We start from the raw sequence: 15,510 nt of genomic DNA, 5'->3' as shown, positions 1-15,510 counted from the left end.
AGTGGGGCTGGAAGGGGTCTGGGGAAGAGAGGTGCAGAGGGAGGTAGGATCCTGGGAGACATGAGGGGAGTGACCTGCTTCTCTCTGACAACACTGCCCCAAGACATAGTACTTTTAAGCAACTATTTAATATCTCATAATTCATGTGGACAAGAATCTGGGCACAGTATAGGTGAGAGCCTCTGCCTCAAGGTCTCTCATGAGGCTGGGCTGTGGTCCCAGCTGAAGCTGGATTGGGGGAGGATCAGTTTCCAAGCTCACTCATGGGTATCGGCAGGATTCAGAGTAGACAAAGATCCTCGGCTCCCCCCTGTCTGCTGGCCTGGACACTTCCTCAGTTCTCTGCTGTGTGGGGCTTACCACAGGGCAGCTCCTAGCATCAGAGATTGTTTCCTCAGTTTGAGGAATACAATAGAGAAAGAGAAAGACAGGGACAGACAGAGATATTGAGGAAGAGAACAAAGCACAGAGTGAGTAGGAGGTAAATGAAAACTTTTTGGTAATACAATCTTAGAAGTTACAATACACTAACTTCCTCCCATGACTTATATGTTGAAATTTTATCCCCAAGCATAATGTATTCAGCCTCCCTTGGGTGTTAATATCTTTTTTATTTTTTGCTAATCTGATGTCTGTGTGGCAAACGAAATCATTGTTCCTTTCATTTCCAGGTTTCTAAATGACACTTGTGAGTCACTGCTGGGTTGTTTAATACCTGCTTGAATTTTGTCTTCCTTGAGTCATCTGTGCAGATCCTTGGCCCTGTGATGGGCTTTTTCTCATGGTGGAGTCTCCTGCCATTTTCCCCATTGCCAGTTTAGGATTATTAATCTGTTTATTAAGGCTCCTTTACTGCAAAATAAACGGATGCTATTATGTTTTTTAAGTCAAAATGTTTCTTCCAAAGTGTCTTTTCCTGTTCATTGTACCTAAAATGCGAAGAAAATGAGGCTCCCCTAGGCCCTTCACCTCCATGTCAAAAGCAGATAGAGCCTCAGGTAGCATAGAAGGAATTTCATGCAGCTCTCACTGCACAACATTCTCTATTCTGATCTGTGGGCTGGTGAGCAGCTGGCTGCAGACGGGGAGTCAGACACTCACATTAGACACCATAAGGAGGCCATGTCCACAGAATGTGAGATGTGATGCCCTCCTAAAGCCTATGTTTTTCCATGTCTTAATAAAGATTTTTTGAGGACTCAGTGGAATAATGGTTTTCATACATACAAGCTATTAATACAGGTGGGTGCTATTGCTCTACAGCTGAAAGGATATCATGGAAATTCCATGAAGGTATTTTACTGGTGCAGGTCCTTGGGCTCACTATGCAATAAAAATTAGCCAGAGGCTGGAAGAGAGACACAAGCAAGGCTTTATTGGGGCTTATGTTCAACATAAGTGAGGCAGCACAGAGGAAGAGTTCTCTTGCTGACTCCCCAAGGGAAGTTCAGTGAGAGTTTTAAAGAGGCTTAGGTGGGAAAAGGATGGTGTGTAAGGAGGTAAAAGTGTAGATTTTCTTGTGCCTCTGTAGCTCTATTACATGCTTCTTCTTCTAATTTATGTCCCATTAACATGGTAAATCTCCAACCCTGGGTGTGATTTTTAGCATTCAAATGGGAATAAATGAGTAACAATCAACGCAAGTTCAGTGTGGGGGTCCTTTTTGGCTTGAGGTGGTTAGATCTGGATATATCTGGTTTCTTTGCAGAGAGGTTCTTCATCTAATGTCAGCATCTTGTTTCAGTGGTCTTGAAAAAAACATTACCCAAGAGACAGATTATTCAGCCTCCCTCCTTATGTGGGTATGGGCTGAGTTCTAGTGGCCAGGAGGTCATTTGTCTTTTTGTTTGTTTTTTGTCTTCTACAGCTAATTAGGCTGGATCATGCTGCCTCTTGTTGCCTCCTTGGTCAGAAGTGACGCCAAGGCCTTCCCCATACTGTCTCAGTATTAATAGGTTAATTATTTTCCACTCTCAGATGAAATTTTACTTTGAAAGCCTAGAGCAGTTTTTCACCATGAAAATCCGTGTTCTTAACATGCACAAGTCCCTAACGTGGTGTTCCTGGTTTGCGCTCCAGACTCCAAACCTCTGGTAGTTTGTGGTGCTGTCACTGACCATATGTATCTTCTTATCCTCCCTCATATGAAAATGAGTCTTCCCTGAACCTAGAGGCCATAATGTGGAATTTCCAGCGAGACACAAAGCAGATACTGGTGGACTCCCTAGCCTTCCAGGGTTGAACTATCTTCTTTTTCACCACCTTCTGGGGCTCCCACTGGGACTTTGCCCCCATCCTACATTTTCTGGAGCAGCTGTTTAGCAGGTGAGCATCTATCCCCTCTGAGGTACAGTAGTGATTCTGCCACCTACTAGCTGTGTCATTAGGATACCAGTGCACCTCTCTGAACCTCAGTTTGTTCTTTCAAAAGTGGGGTGATCAAAACATGAACTTCACAGGGATTTTGTAGTGACTAAATGGACTCAGACATGACAAGCAGGTCCCTAGTGCCTGGCTCTGTGGAAAGGCTGCAGGCCATGATGTGGTTTTTCATTTACATTATTTTTTCTCCCCCTCACTGAAGCTCTCTACCTCAGGTCTCAATGGTCTATGTTTCTATGTCCTTAGAAAATCACAAACAGAGCAAATCATTTTTTTGTTTGTTTTGGCATTTGTAAAGTACTTTATTTGTGCAGTCACTTTTCTAGATACTTGGGATAATTTAGTAAAAAAAGGTAACAAAAATTTCTTAGCCTCAATATTATTTGGGGAGTAAGACACTCATAGCAGACATCATAAGGGAGCCATATCAACAGAATGTGAGATGTGATGCCCTCAATGACTGCTCTAGGTATGGATGCATCCCCCCAGATTCTGACAAGGATGACAGTTCCCAGGACCAACCATAACATTTCAATAGATGCCAAAAGGGATTTGACTAAATTCAACATCCCTTCATGATATTACCTCTCAATAAATTAGATATAGAACAAATTCACTCCAATACAATGAGGGCCATATATGACAAACGCACAGCTAACATACTAACAAAAGGGCAATAGTTGTAAGGTTTTCCTCTTAAGAGCCTGAACAAGTCAAGGATTTTCTTTCTCTCTATTTCTAGTCAACACAGTAATGGATGTCCAAGACAGAACAATTAAAGAAAAAATGAAAACCATCCAGATTGGAAAGGAAGGAGGTAAATTGTCCCTGTTTGCAGATGACATAATCTTATATGCAGAAAACCTTAAAGATTTCACCAAAAAACTATTAGAGCTAATAAAAAAATTCAGTAAATTTTCAGGACACAAAATCTGCATGTAAAACTCACTAGTACTCATATGCACTAAAAATAAACTATCAGTAAATGAAATCAAGGAAACAATCTTATCTACAATAGCTATGAAAAAATAACTTAGAAATAATTTTCACAGCAATGATGAAATATCTCTACCAAAAGAGCTAAAAAACATTAAGTAAGAAATAGAAGAAAACGCAAACAAATGGAAATATATCCCTGGTCATGGATTAGCAGAAATAATATTGTCAAAATGTTTATCTTACACAAAATGATCTACAGATTCAATGCAATCCTCATCAAAATACCAATGACATACTTCAAAGAAATAAAAATGCTAAAAAGGTATATGATTCCAACAAATATCCTGAAGAGTATAAGCAATGGAATGGGGGGAAAAAAAGCTAGAGACATCACAATACTTGGTTTTGAAATATACTACAAACCTATAGCAATCCAACGAGTATGATACTGGCCTAAAATCAGACATGTAGGATAATGGAGCAGAATAGAGAACTCGGAGATAAATTTTTGCATTTACAGTTAACTGATTTTAGACAAAGGTGACAGGAAAACACAATGAGGAAAGAAGAAGTCTCTTCAATAAATTTTGTTGGGAAGCCTTGATGTCCAGACACAGAAAAATGAAATAAGTCTCTCACATCATACCATATACAAAAACTAACTCAAAATTCATTAAAGGCTTAAATGTAAGACCTGAAGCTCTGAATCTACTACAAGAAAATTTAGCATGATAGCTTTATGACATTGATCTACATATTGATTTTTTGGATTTAACCTCAAAATTCCAGGTACCAAGTAAAAACAGGCAAATGGGATTACTAACTAAAACATTTCTACACAACACCAGGTAGAAACAACAGACTGATTACACAACTTATAAATGGGAATAAATGTGTAAATTATATACCTGACAAGGGGTTAATATCAAAAATATATGATGAACTCAACTATACAACAAAAATTGAGTAATTATTTCAACAGAGGCAATAGACCTAAGTAGACATTACTCAAAATAAGACATACAAATGGCCAACAGATGTAAGAAAAATTGTTCATCATCAATAATCATCAGGGAAAGGCAAATCTAAATCACCATATCAACCAGTCAATCTTGTTAGAATGACTACCATTAAAATAGAAAACATAATAAGTGTTGGTAAAGATGTACAGAAAAGGGAACACTTGCAAGCTGTTTTGTGATTGTAAATCAATGCAATCTTATGGAAAAAAGTTGGGAGAATTCTCAAAAGTTAAAAAAAAACTAAACTACCATGTGATATAGCAATTGGATAATTAAGTATGCATCCAAAAATAGAAGATTATATACTGAAGGAACAGCTGTACTCTCACATTTATTGTAGTCTGATTTATAATAGCCAAGATATGAAATTGACCTAAGTGTCCATAATCAAATGAACAGATAAAGAAAGTGTGCATGTGTGTAATATTTATATGTATATAATGGAATATTAGACATAAAAATCCTGTCATTTTCAATCAAATGGATGAACCTGGAGAATATGTTAATTGAAATAAGCCAGACACAGAAATACAAGTATCTCACTATCTCATTCAAATGTGTAATCTAAACAAGTTGATCTCATTAAAGTAGAGAGCAGAATGTCATTACCAGAGGCTGGAGTTTTTAGGAAGGATGGGAGCTGGGGAGATAACTGTCAAAAGATACATAATTACAGTTAGGAGGAATAAGTTCAAGAGAGCTGCTCTACAGCATGGTGACTATAGTTAATGATGACATAATGTATATTTAAAAAATGCTAAAACACTAGATGTTAAGATTTCTAACCACAAAAATAACATGTGAGACACAATACTAGTTAATTGGCTAGAATTAAGCATTTTATAATGTAAATATACTTGAAAACATCATGTCTTAAATAAAAAATGCATAAATATTACCTGCAAACCTGAAAATAAATGTTGAAAAATTGTTTAATATTGGCAAAATTCTATTTTTTATTTTATTTATTTATTTTCTTTTTTTTAAATTTCAGCTTATTATGCGGGTACAAAAGTACAGGTTATATATATTGCTCATGTACCGCCTATCCCCCTGAGTCAGAGCTTCAAGCGTGTCCATTCCCTAGACAGTGCACCTGGCACTCACCATGAAGTTATACCCCCATCCCATTCTCCCACCCCCCACCTCCCCGAGTCAGCACCTTCAACCATGACCATTCCCCAGACGGTGCCCAATGCACTCATCATGTAGGCATACACCCATCCCCTCCCCCAACTCCACCTAAGTCTGATATACAATTGGTATCCTTCCCCAATGTGCATTTAGGTGATGATCAGGGAAACCAATTTTCTGGTGAGTACATGTGATGCTTGTTTTTCCATTCTTGGAATACTGCACTTAATATAATGGGTTCCAACTCTCTCCAGGAGAACCAAAGAGATGTTGTATCACCGTTATTTCTTATAGGTGAGTAATACTCCATGGTATACATATACGACAGTTTACTAATCCATTCGTGAATTGATGGGCATTTGGGTTGTTTCCACATCTTTGCAATTGTGAATTGTGCTGCTATAAACATTCAGGTACCGGTGTCTTTGTTATAGAATGACTTTTGTTCCTTTGGGTAGATGCCCAATAATGGGATTGCTGGATCCAATAGTAGGTCTACTTGAATCTATTTAAGGTATCTCTATAATGCTTTCCACAGGGGTTGCAATAGTTTGCAGTCCCACCAGCAGTGTATGAGAGTTCCTGTCTCTCCACATCCACACCAACATGTGTTGTTTTGGGACTTTTTGATAAAGGCCATTCTCACTGGAGTTAAGTGATATCTCATTGTGGTTTTGATTTGCATTTCCCTGATGATTAGGGATGTTGAGCATTTTTTCATATGTTTGTTAGCCATTGTTATATCTTCCTTTGAAAAATTTCTATTCATGTCATTTGCCCACTTTTTGATAGGGTTGTTTGATTTTTTCCTGCTGATTTTCCTGAGTTCTAAATAGATTCTTGTTATCAGTCCTTTATCTGATGTGTTGTATGTGAAAATTTTTTCCCATTCTATAGGTTGTCTGTTTATTCTTGTGACTGTTTCTTTGGCTGTGCAGAAGCTTTTTAATTTAATCAGGTCCCATTCATTTATTTTTATTGTTGCTGTGATTGCCTTAGGGGTCTTCTTCATAATTTCTTTGCCTAGACCAATGTCTGTAAGAGTCTTTCCTACATTTTCTTCTAGAATTCTAATCGTTTCCCATTTAAGATTTAAATCTGTTATCCACTGTGATTTGATTTTTGTGATAGGTGAAATCTGTGGGTCCTCTTTCAGTTTTCTACATGTGGCTATCCAGTTTTCCCAGCACCATTTATTAAATAGGGATTCTTGTCCCCAGGGTATGTTTTTGTCTGCTTTGTCAAAGATTTGATGGCTATATGAGGATGGTTTTATTTTTGGATTTTCTGTTCTGTTCCACTGGTCTGTGTCCCTGCACTTGTGCCAATACCAGGCAGTTTTAAGAACCACAGCCTTGTAGTATAGTTTCAAGTCTGGCAAATTAATACCTCCCATCTTGTTTTTATTGCTTAAAGTTGCTTTTGCTATACGGGGTATTCTCTGATTCCACATAAAGTATAAAATTATTTTTTCTAAATCTGTGAAAAATGATGTTGGTAATTTAATAGGGATTGCATTGAATCTGTAGATCACTTTGGGTAGTATAGACACTTTAACAATGTTGATTGTTCTGATCCACGAGCATGGTATGGTTTCACACCTATTTACATGTTCTTAAATTTCCTTCCTCTGTGTTTCATAGTTCTCCCGATAGAGGTCTTTTACCTTTTTATTTAATATGTTCCTAGGTATTTTGTTTTCTTTGTTGCTATTTTGAAGGGTATTGAGTCTTTAATTTGGTTCTCCAATTGACTGTTTTTGGCATATATGAATGCCTCTGATTTGTGCGTATTGATTTTGAAACCTGAGACTTTACTGAATTTATTAGTCAATTCCAGGAGTCTCTTGGTTGAATCCTTCGGGTTGTCCAGATATAACATCATATCATCAGCGAAGAGTGAGAGTTTGATCTCTTCTTTCTCTATTGATTCTGCTCTCTTGCCTGATAGCTCTTGTAAGGACTTCCAATACTATGTTGAAAAGTAAGGGGGACAGTGGGAAGCCTGGTCTGGTTCTGGTTCTGAGTGGGAATGCTTTCAATTTTTCCCCATTTAATATGATGTTGGCTGTGGGTTTGTCATATATGGCTTGTATGATTTTTAGGTAGGTCCCGTCTATGCCTATTTGTTTAAGCGTTCTTAACATAAAACAGTGTTGAATTTTGTCAAATGTTTTTTCTGCATCTATTGAGAGGATCATATGGTCTTTATTTTTGCTTCTATTTATGTGGTGAATTCCATTTATAGATTTACGTATGTTGAACAACCCCTGCATCTCTGGGATGAAGCACACTTGGTCGTGATGGATTATTTTTTGGATAAGCACTGGGATACGATTTGCTAGGATTTTATTGAGAATTTTTGCATCTATATTCATAAGAGGAATTGGTCTATAGTGTTCTTTCTTTGTTGCATTCTTTCCTGGTTTTTGTATCAATGCTATATTGGCTTGGGAAAACATGTTGGGGAGAATTCCATCCTTCTCGATATTGGAGAATAGTTTATGTAGGATGGGCACCAGTTCTTTGTATGTGTGGTAAAATTTGGGTGTGAACCCATCTGGACCAGGGCTTTTCTTTTTGGAAGGTTTTTCATTGCTGTTTCGATTTCAGTTCTTGATATTGGTCTATTCAGGAATTCTATTTTTTCCTGATTGTGCTTCTGAATTCTATGTGTTTCTAAGAAATTGTCCATTTCCTCAACATTTTCCAATTTGTGTGCATAAAGATTCTTGTAGAATTCATACATGATATTGTGTATCTCTGTGGCATTGGTCGTGATTTCTCCTTTCATGTTCCTGATGGAAGTTATTAGAGATTTCTCTTTTTGCTCTTGGTTAGTCTAGACAGAGGTTTGTCTATTTTGTTTATCTTTTCAAAGAACCAACTTTTTGTTTTATTAATTTCCCTTATGGTATTTTTATTGTCCTTTTCATTTAATTCTGATTTGATCTTAATAATTTCTTGCATTCTGCTGGGTTTGGGGTCGGTCTCTTCTTCCTTCTCCAGCTCTTTGAGTCTATTCATTAGATTTTATATTTGTAAGTTTGCTGTCTTTTTTATATAGGCATTTATGGAAATGAATTTTCCTCTCAGGACTGCTTTAGCTGTGTCCCATAGATTTTGATAAGTCGTGTCTCCTTTGTCGTTTAATTCAAACAATCTTTTGATTTACAACTTGATTTCTTTCTTTATAAAATAATGGTTCAGGAGAATGTTGTTTAGCTTCCATGACTTTGAGTAGGAATGAGAGTTTTTGTTAGGGTTCATTATTACTTTTATTCTGCTGTGATCTGAGAAGATGCATGGTATAATTTCTATTTCTTTAAATTTTTTAAGACATGATTTATGTCCTATGATATGGTCAATCTTAGAGAATGTCCCATGAGCTGATGAGAAGAATGTATATTCAGTGGATTTCCGGTAGAATGTCCTGTAGATGTCAGTCAGGCCCATTTGTTCTAGCATTCTATTTAAGTCCATTATTTCTTTGTTTACTCCCTGTTTGGAGCATCTGTCCTGTACTGTCAGTGGGGTGTTAAAGTCTCCAGCTATTACAGTATTGTTATCTGTCATTTTGTTCAGATCAAGTAGGGTTTGCTTTATGAATCTGGGTGCGCCTAAGTTGGGCGCGAATATATTAAGTATAGTTATGTCTTCTTGTTCAATTGTGCCTTTCACCAGTATGTAGTAACCATCTTTGTCTTTTATTACTTTTGTTGGTTTAAAAACTAAGTTATTGGAAATTAAAACTGCCACACCAGCTTTCTTTTGGCTACCGTTTGCTTGAAATGTTGATTTCCATTCTTTTATTTTCAGTCTAAATGCATCTTTGCAGGTTAGGTGAGTTTCCTGAAGACAGCAGATACTTGGTTTGTGTTTTTTTATCGATTGGCCCAGTCTATGTCTCTTGAGTGAGGAATTCAAGCCATTCAGATTTATTGAGAGAACTGATAAGTGGGATAGATTTCTGTCCATCTTGTTGGGTAGAACTTCATTGCTACGTTTTCTCTCTTGAGCCATTGTGGTGGCTGGAATTTGATCTTTAGCTCTTGAGTAGTTTCACATTCGTGGGTCTTTCTTGTGCTAACCTGTGTGTAACTCTGTTGTGAGTACTTCTTGGAGTGCTGGTCTCGTCTTGGTGAATTCCCTCAGTCCTTGTTTATCTGAGAATGGCTTAATTTCTCCTTCATATGGAAAACTTAGCTTAGCTGGGTACAAGATTCTAGGCTGGGCATTATTCTGTTTCAGAAGAGTGAGAATGGGGCCCCAACCTCTTCTTGCTTGCAAGGTTTCAGTTCAGAAATCTGGCATAATTCTAATGGGCTTTCCTTTGTATGTTACTTGTTTCTTTCTCCTTACAGCTTGAAGAAGGGTCTCTTTAGTGGATATTTTGATCAGTCTGATGATGACCTGGTGTGGTGTTTTCCTATTTTCTGTGAATCTCCCAGGGGTTTTTTGAGCTTCTTGAACCTGTATATCTAGAGTTTTAGCAAGGCCTGGGAAATTTTCCTCAATTATGTCTTCAAATACCTTATCCAGCCCTTGCTTATTATCTTCTTCACCCTCAGGAATGCCGATAACTCTCATGTTAGGCTTCTTCACATAATCCCACACTTCCTGTAGACTCTGATCTTTTTTCTTATTTCTTTGCTCTATCTCTGTGACTGACTTATTTAATTGAAAGAGTTATCTTCAATCTCTGAGATTTTTTCTTCTGTTTGATCTACCCTGCTCTTGAGACTTTCCACTATGTTTTGTAGCTCCCTGAATAAATTCTTCATTTCTAGGAGTTCAGTTTGGTTTTTCTTCAATATTTCAATTTCCTTAGTGAATTTTTCTTCCAAATCCTGGATTTTTTTTTTTTTTTTGTGGTTTGTTTGTGTTGGTTATACATTTTTTCTTGTATATTATTCAGCTTGTTTATAATCCATAATTGAAATTCTTCCTGTAACATGTTGGTATTTTGAATCTGGATTGTTTCAATTGGTAGAGAGCTGATATTTCTCTTTGGGGGCGGGATTTGTTTGATTCTTTGTGCTCCCATATTTTTCCGCTGAGTCTTTCCCATCTGGATCTATCGTTAGATCTTTTCGTACAGCTTTAGTCTGGCTAGCAGCATGCCTTGTACTCTGTTCTTAGGCTGTGAAGGAATCTAGGTATGTTGCTTCCTTTGTCAAGAGGGGGAACCTGTTGTGTATTATTTAGAGTTTTTCTATCTCAATTGGGGGGGCTGCTTCTGATGGGTCCAGCCCCAGAGGATTGGTTTGACCTAAGACCGGTTTGGTGAGTTAAGTCACTGTGTTGTGGACTTACAGTTAGCAGGCAGGATTCACACTAGTTGCAGGGAGAAAGTCTTTTTTTTTTTTTTTTTCATTTTTGTTTTTGGTTCTTCCTCTAAAGGGGTGGTTTTTGCCTCTTTCTGCAGGAAATACACTGGCTAGGGGGAATAGGCGGTGTCCTCACTTGCTCAGTGGCCCAGCTGCTTAAGTTCCCACGGGCAAAGGTCTGCTCTGGCCCAATGTCCTCAACATTCAGGCTCCACACTGTTGCATCTGGGAAAGCACTCAGTGTTCACACATGGGTGGGGATCCTAGGGAAGGTCCACGGACCAGGGGAGGGAGCCACCCAGGGAGCAGCCCAGCACCCTATGGCTCCACAGTGGATAGGCCTTGGACCCCACAATGGCGACTGCCTGCCCGTATATCACCAGCACTGGGTTGAATGTTCAGGGTCTGGCAGGCACCAGTGCCGGGGGCCTGGCGAGCTAAGGAGTACACACTAGCTCCAAGGCTAGAGGGCCGCCGAAAAGAAAGAGAAAAAAAGAAAAACAAATCTGTAATTCTGCAACCCTTCGCTGCCTTTCTCCTTAGTGCAGCTCCACCACTCTCGCTCTAAGCGCTGCATCCTGGCAGAGATCGCCTAGAGTCTAAGCTGTTTCCCATTGATGTCTCCTCTCCACAGAGTTCATACAAAGCCAGAGCTCTTGGTGTGGGTTCACGGACTAGGGAAGGGAGCCCTCCAGCACCCTATTGTTCCACAGCAGCTAGGCCATAGACCCCACGATGGCTACTGCCTGCCTGCAGATCATCGGTACTGGGGGTCAACGTTCAGGGTCTGGCAGGCACCAGAGCTGGGGGCCTGGCGAGCATAGGAGCCCACAGTAGTTTCCTGGCTCAACGGCCACCGAAAAAGAAAAAGAAAAAAAAAATCTCTAATTTGGCGATCCTTTGCTGCTTTTCGCCTTAGCGCAGTTTTGCCCCTATCCCTTTAAGAGCCACATTCCAGTGGAGATCCCCTAGAGTGTAAGCTGTTTCCTGTTGATTTCACCTGCCCACCAAGCTCCACGTCTCCTGTGGTGATTCTGCACCAACTTCAGGCAGATCCCTAATTGAGTGGGTGTGGAGGTCAGTGGGGAGATCAAGCTGCTTTGCTTTGGGGCTGAACCCGCCTCACTCATTGGTGAGGCAGGCACAGCTGTCCCGCACTCTCCAGATTTTCTCGATTCTATTTCCCATTCACCTCTGTTTTTTCTTGTTTTCTGTGTCCCACGTTGATTCTCTGTGGATTCACACCGCTCTTCTTGTGGAGGAGTGATCCTCTAGCATTGTGGCAGGCCGAGATACATGCCTTCCTCTCCAGGAGCACGAATCCAGGTCACCTCCACTCCTCCATTTACCAAACTCCTGGCAATATTCTAAATATTGCATCTGTGCCTTTGTCGTAAGCTTAGCTAAACTCCATCAAAAAATGTAATTTTTGTGATCTCTTTGTTGTTCCATTTCTTGGTCATAACTATAGGGATTCGGTTATTAACCAGCATGTGCACAACCTAGTACCAAAAAATGGCAGTGGCCAATGCACTTTAAACATATGGTTCATGGCGTCCTTTTTTGCTGATAGTGTCGGTATGGAAGACACCTAAGACACAGGTCGTGCTAATGCTTCTGTCTCTGGCCACACTGTGAACATGAAAAAGAAGTTTGCATCCAAAATCACTGAGAAGATGTTTTAATCCAAAACCTGCTCTGATCTCTGAGATTTTTCTAGAGAGAATGATGAAATAGTTGGCTATGGTTGGGTGACTAGGAATGAAAACACTGTACTGTTAACTGTACCCATTAAAATAAAAGAGGATATAATATGAGTGAAATACTTCTCAAGATTGCAACATGAATGTGAAAAAAAGATTACTCTAAATTTTAAATCTACACAGGTCATTTTGTTACTGTCCAACACTTAGCATACACACTCAAAAATAAAAGATTCTCCCTACACACATAAGTTTTGCTAAACTATTTTGTAAAAAAATTAATTTCAAAATTCAACACTTACCATTATCTTTCATTCAGAATTTATTTATAAGAAACGCTTTCTCTTAGGATATTTAGGAACTGTTATTCTTCCTTGCATAGCATTCACAATATATGGATCACTCTTATTAATGCTTTACCTAATACAAGTAATTTTATATTTACCACATTTTGTGTTAGGATCTAATAACATCTTCCTTTTACAAACAAAGACAAACAATGCTAACTGCTTGACTTAACCCTCTTATCCATGGCCGCTGAATCCTCCTTACCTCACTTAAGGGATCAGAATATTGCATTTATAAACTATAAATTGTCTCAAACTCTCCACATAAAAAAAAATTGACCACATGAAAAAAAAATCCTAAGGTCTCATAAGAACTTGTACAGTGTTATGTGAAATGACCTGGGGTGGGGAGAAGAGTAAGAAAGCTGTAGCCATAGAACAGGCAAAGAAAAAGGACTGAGGTGCATGTGTAGCTGGGGGTGAACATAAACACACAGCAAGAAACTGGACACAATTAGGAAATGAAAAGAAGCAGAATTTCTCTTTCTAAATTCAGACAAATTTTGCAGCCTCTAAACAAGTGATCTCTCTGCACATGCAGAATCTATGTCATTTCTTCACCTGGCTGTTTTCAATCTCTTACTTGAAGCCACAAAATCACTTTAACAGAAATACTCACTGCTAATTATGTAACACTTATTATACACCTAGTGCTGTCATGTTTTTCATTCCAGTAAATGTCAAAACAACCTGATGTCTTATGAAGCCTCTTCAGTGTTTATCTAGATTGGCCCAATAGTCTATCAACTCAATTATGTCAATTACAATAAGTGAAAGAGAAGGAACTAAAGAGAAGTTGGCTTAAACAAATTTTGCCATTTGAAAAGAAAAAGATGATATTTACTAATAAATACAATTTAACTTAGTATACTCACTATGGCATTACATCTACAAATTATTTTGTGAATACAATTAAATTTCATAGAAATTATTTGTATAATCCCTGAGTCATACGAAGAATATTTCTTAACTTTTGGAACAATAATTTATTTGACGTAGCATGAACAACAGGCATTTGAAAACAGAGGATTTACATGGGGAGATTCAGAACCAGGAGCCATAAGATTTGACAGAAATAAATTCAATTCAAAGCAGAGAAAATATACTTACTTTCAGAATCTATGAGGTTTCTAGTTTGGTAGTAAATTATTAACTTTTTTTAATTACCTTTTTTATTCCAATATTTTCCTTTTCTTCTCAAAATAGGTACACCCACAAACACAATTACTTCCTCCATCATTCTGCACTTAAAGTTTATCTACAGAGTCTATATGGAGTTTTCAGGCCAGGGAGGTTGCACATTCACAGAAAAATGTACAAAGAAAATTTGTAAATAGTCATTCATTATTCAGCAATGTATGGCCTTTGATTATACTCCTATATAATCTCAGTATAATCATTTTAATGTCCCCTTATAGTTGCAAAAAAAGAAAAAGAATAAAATTATAACTTATGGAAGCAACATTTTTCAAATTAACTGAAGCTTAAAGCCTCTGCAAAAAAGCTCCTTAATAATGTTACGTTCCACTATGTTACCCAATATTACATTGTTTACATTTGTTATCTGGACATTGAATAAAGTGGACTGGGTAAATCTCAGTGGAAGGTTAATACTTCATTCAATACACAACATGTAACACTTAAAAACAATTTTGTTTTATTAAAACAAATTAAGATCACACATAGTCTTAGTAACAGCATTTCAAAATCTACTTTGTTCTATTACTTAATATACAGTTGGTAAAACAATTTACCTCTAAAGTTGAAAATGTCCTGAAAAGAATATTACATTAAAAACCTACCATACAGATTACTTAAAACAGTGTTATGGCTTGATCACAAAGAGCCTCTCCACTTAGATTTTCTTACTGAATATAACATTTTAGTGTCTGTAATATTTTTTGCAAGGGTACAAAAATGATGCCTACATAATTTAGAAAGTTGTTTCATAGCTCTGATGCAGCAAAAGTTGGCCACATCCTTTCACAGAAAGAATAGGAATGAAAGCAGAGCAGCAAGTGATATGAGTGTTGAACTACATCAATATTTAATTTTTCAAACATCTAAGATCATTTAAATGCAAAATAGCATAATTTGAGTGGAATTATAACCCTCCAAAAATCAAATCTCCTGGTCTTTTTAAGCCTATATACAAATAAATTATCTATTTTAACTTTGGATTATTCTTCATAATCAATCCTCTGCTTTAATGTCTGAAAGTGTTAGTGCCTTGGTTCATTCTACTGTAAATCCTCTGATGCTTATTTAGACTTCAGTTATGATTAATGTTTTTCATATTTCTTGTATCTCTAAAATATCTTTTCATATTAATGCTGATGTTTCCTAAGGCATATTTTTTGAACAAATATTTTTCCACATTTATTTTATTTGTAGGGCTTTTCTCCAGTCCAAATTCTGTGAACTTCAATACACTTTAAGCAATTGTTAGGAATTTACCCTCCAGTATTAATTTTGTGTACAATAAATAAGATCTGCGATATAAGTAAACGTATTGCACCAGTCTTTATACTTCTAATTTTTTTCCCTGTATCAATAACCATGGTGCGCTCTAAGACTTTTATTTTGTGGAAGGTGTTTCAACAGTCTTTACATTTATACCACTTTTATCCAGTATGACCCCTGTCATGTCAAAT

General features: G+C 37.6%; 1 protein-coding gene across 1 annotated transcript in view; it reads right to left on the bottom strand.

The window, feature by feature from the left end:
* LOC123649450 (zinc finger protein 708-like) overlaps positions 1 to 15,510 on the bottom strand; it is a 57,069-nt gene that overhangs the window by 23,838 nt on the left and 17,721 nt on the right. The gene's annotated exons all lie outside the window — the stretch shown is intronic.

The sequence above is a fragment of the Lemur catta genome, chromosome 13 (genome assembly GCF_020740605.2).
Source record: "Lemur catta isolate mLemCat1 chromosome 13, mLemCat1.pri, whole genome shotgun sequence".
Lineage (NCBI taxonomy): Eukaryota > Metazoa > Chordata > Mammalia > Primates > Lemuridae > Lemur > Lemur catta.
The sequence above is the reverse complement of the archived record's forward strand: the minus strand, read 5'-3'. Positions and strand labels throughout refer to the sequence as shown.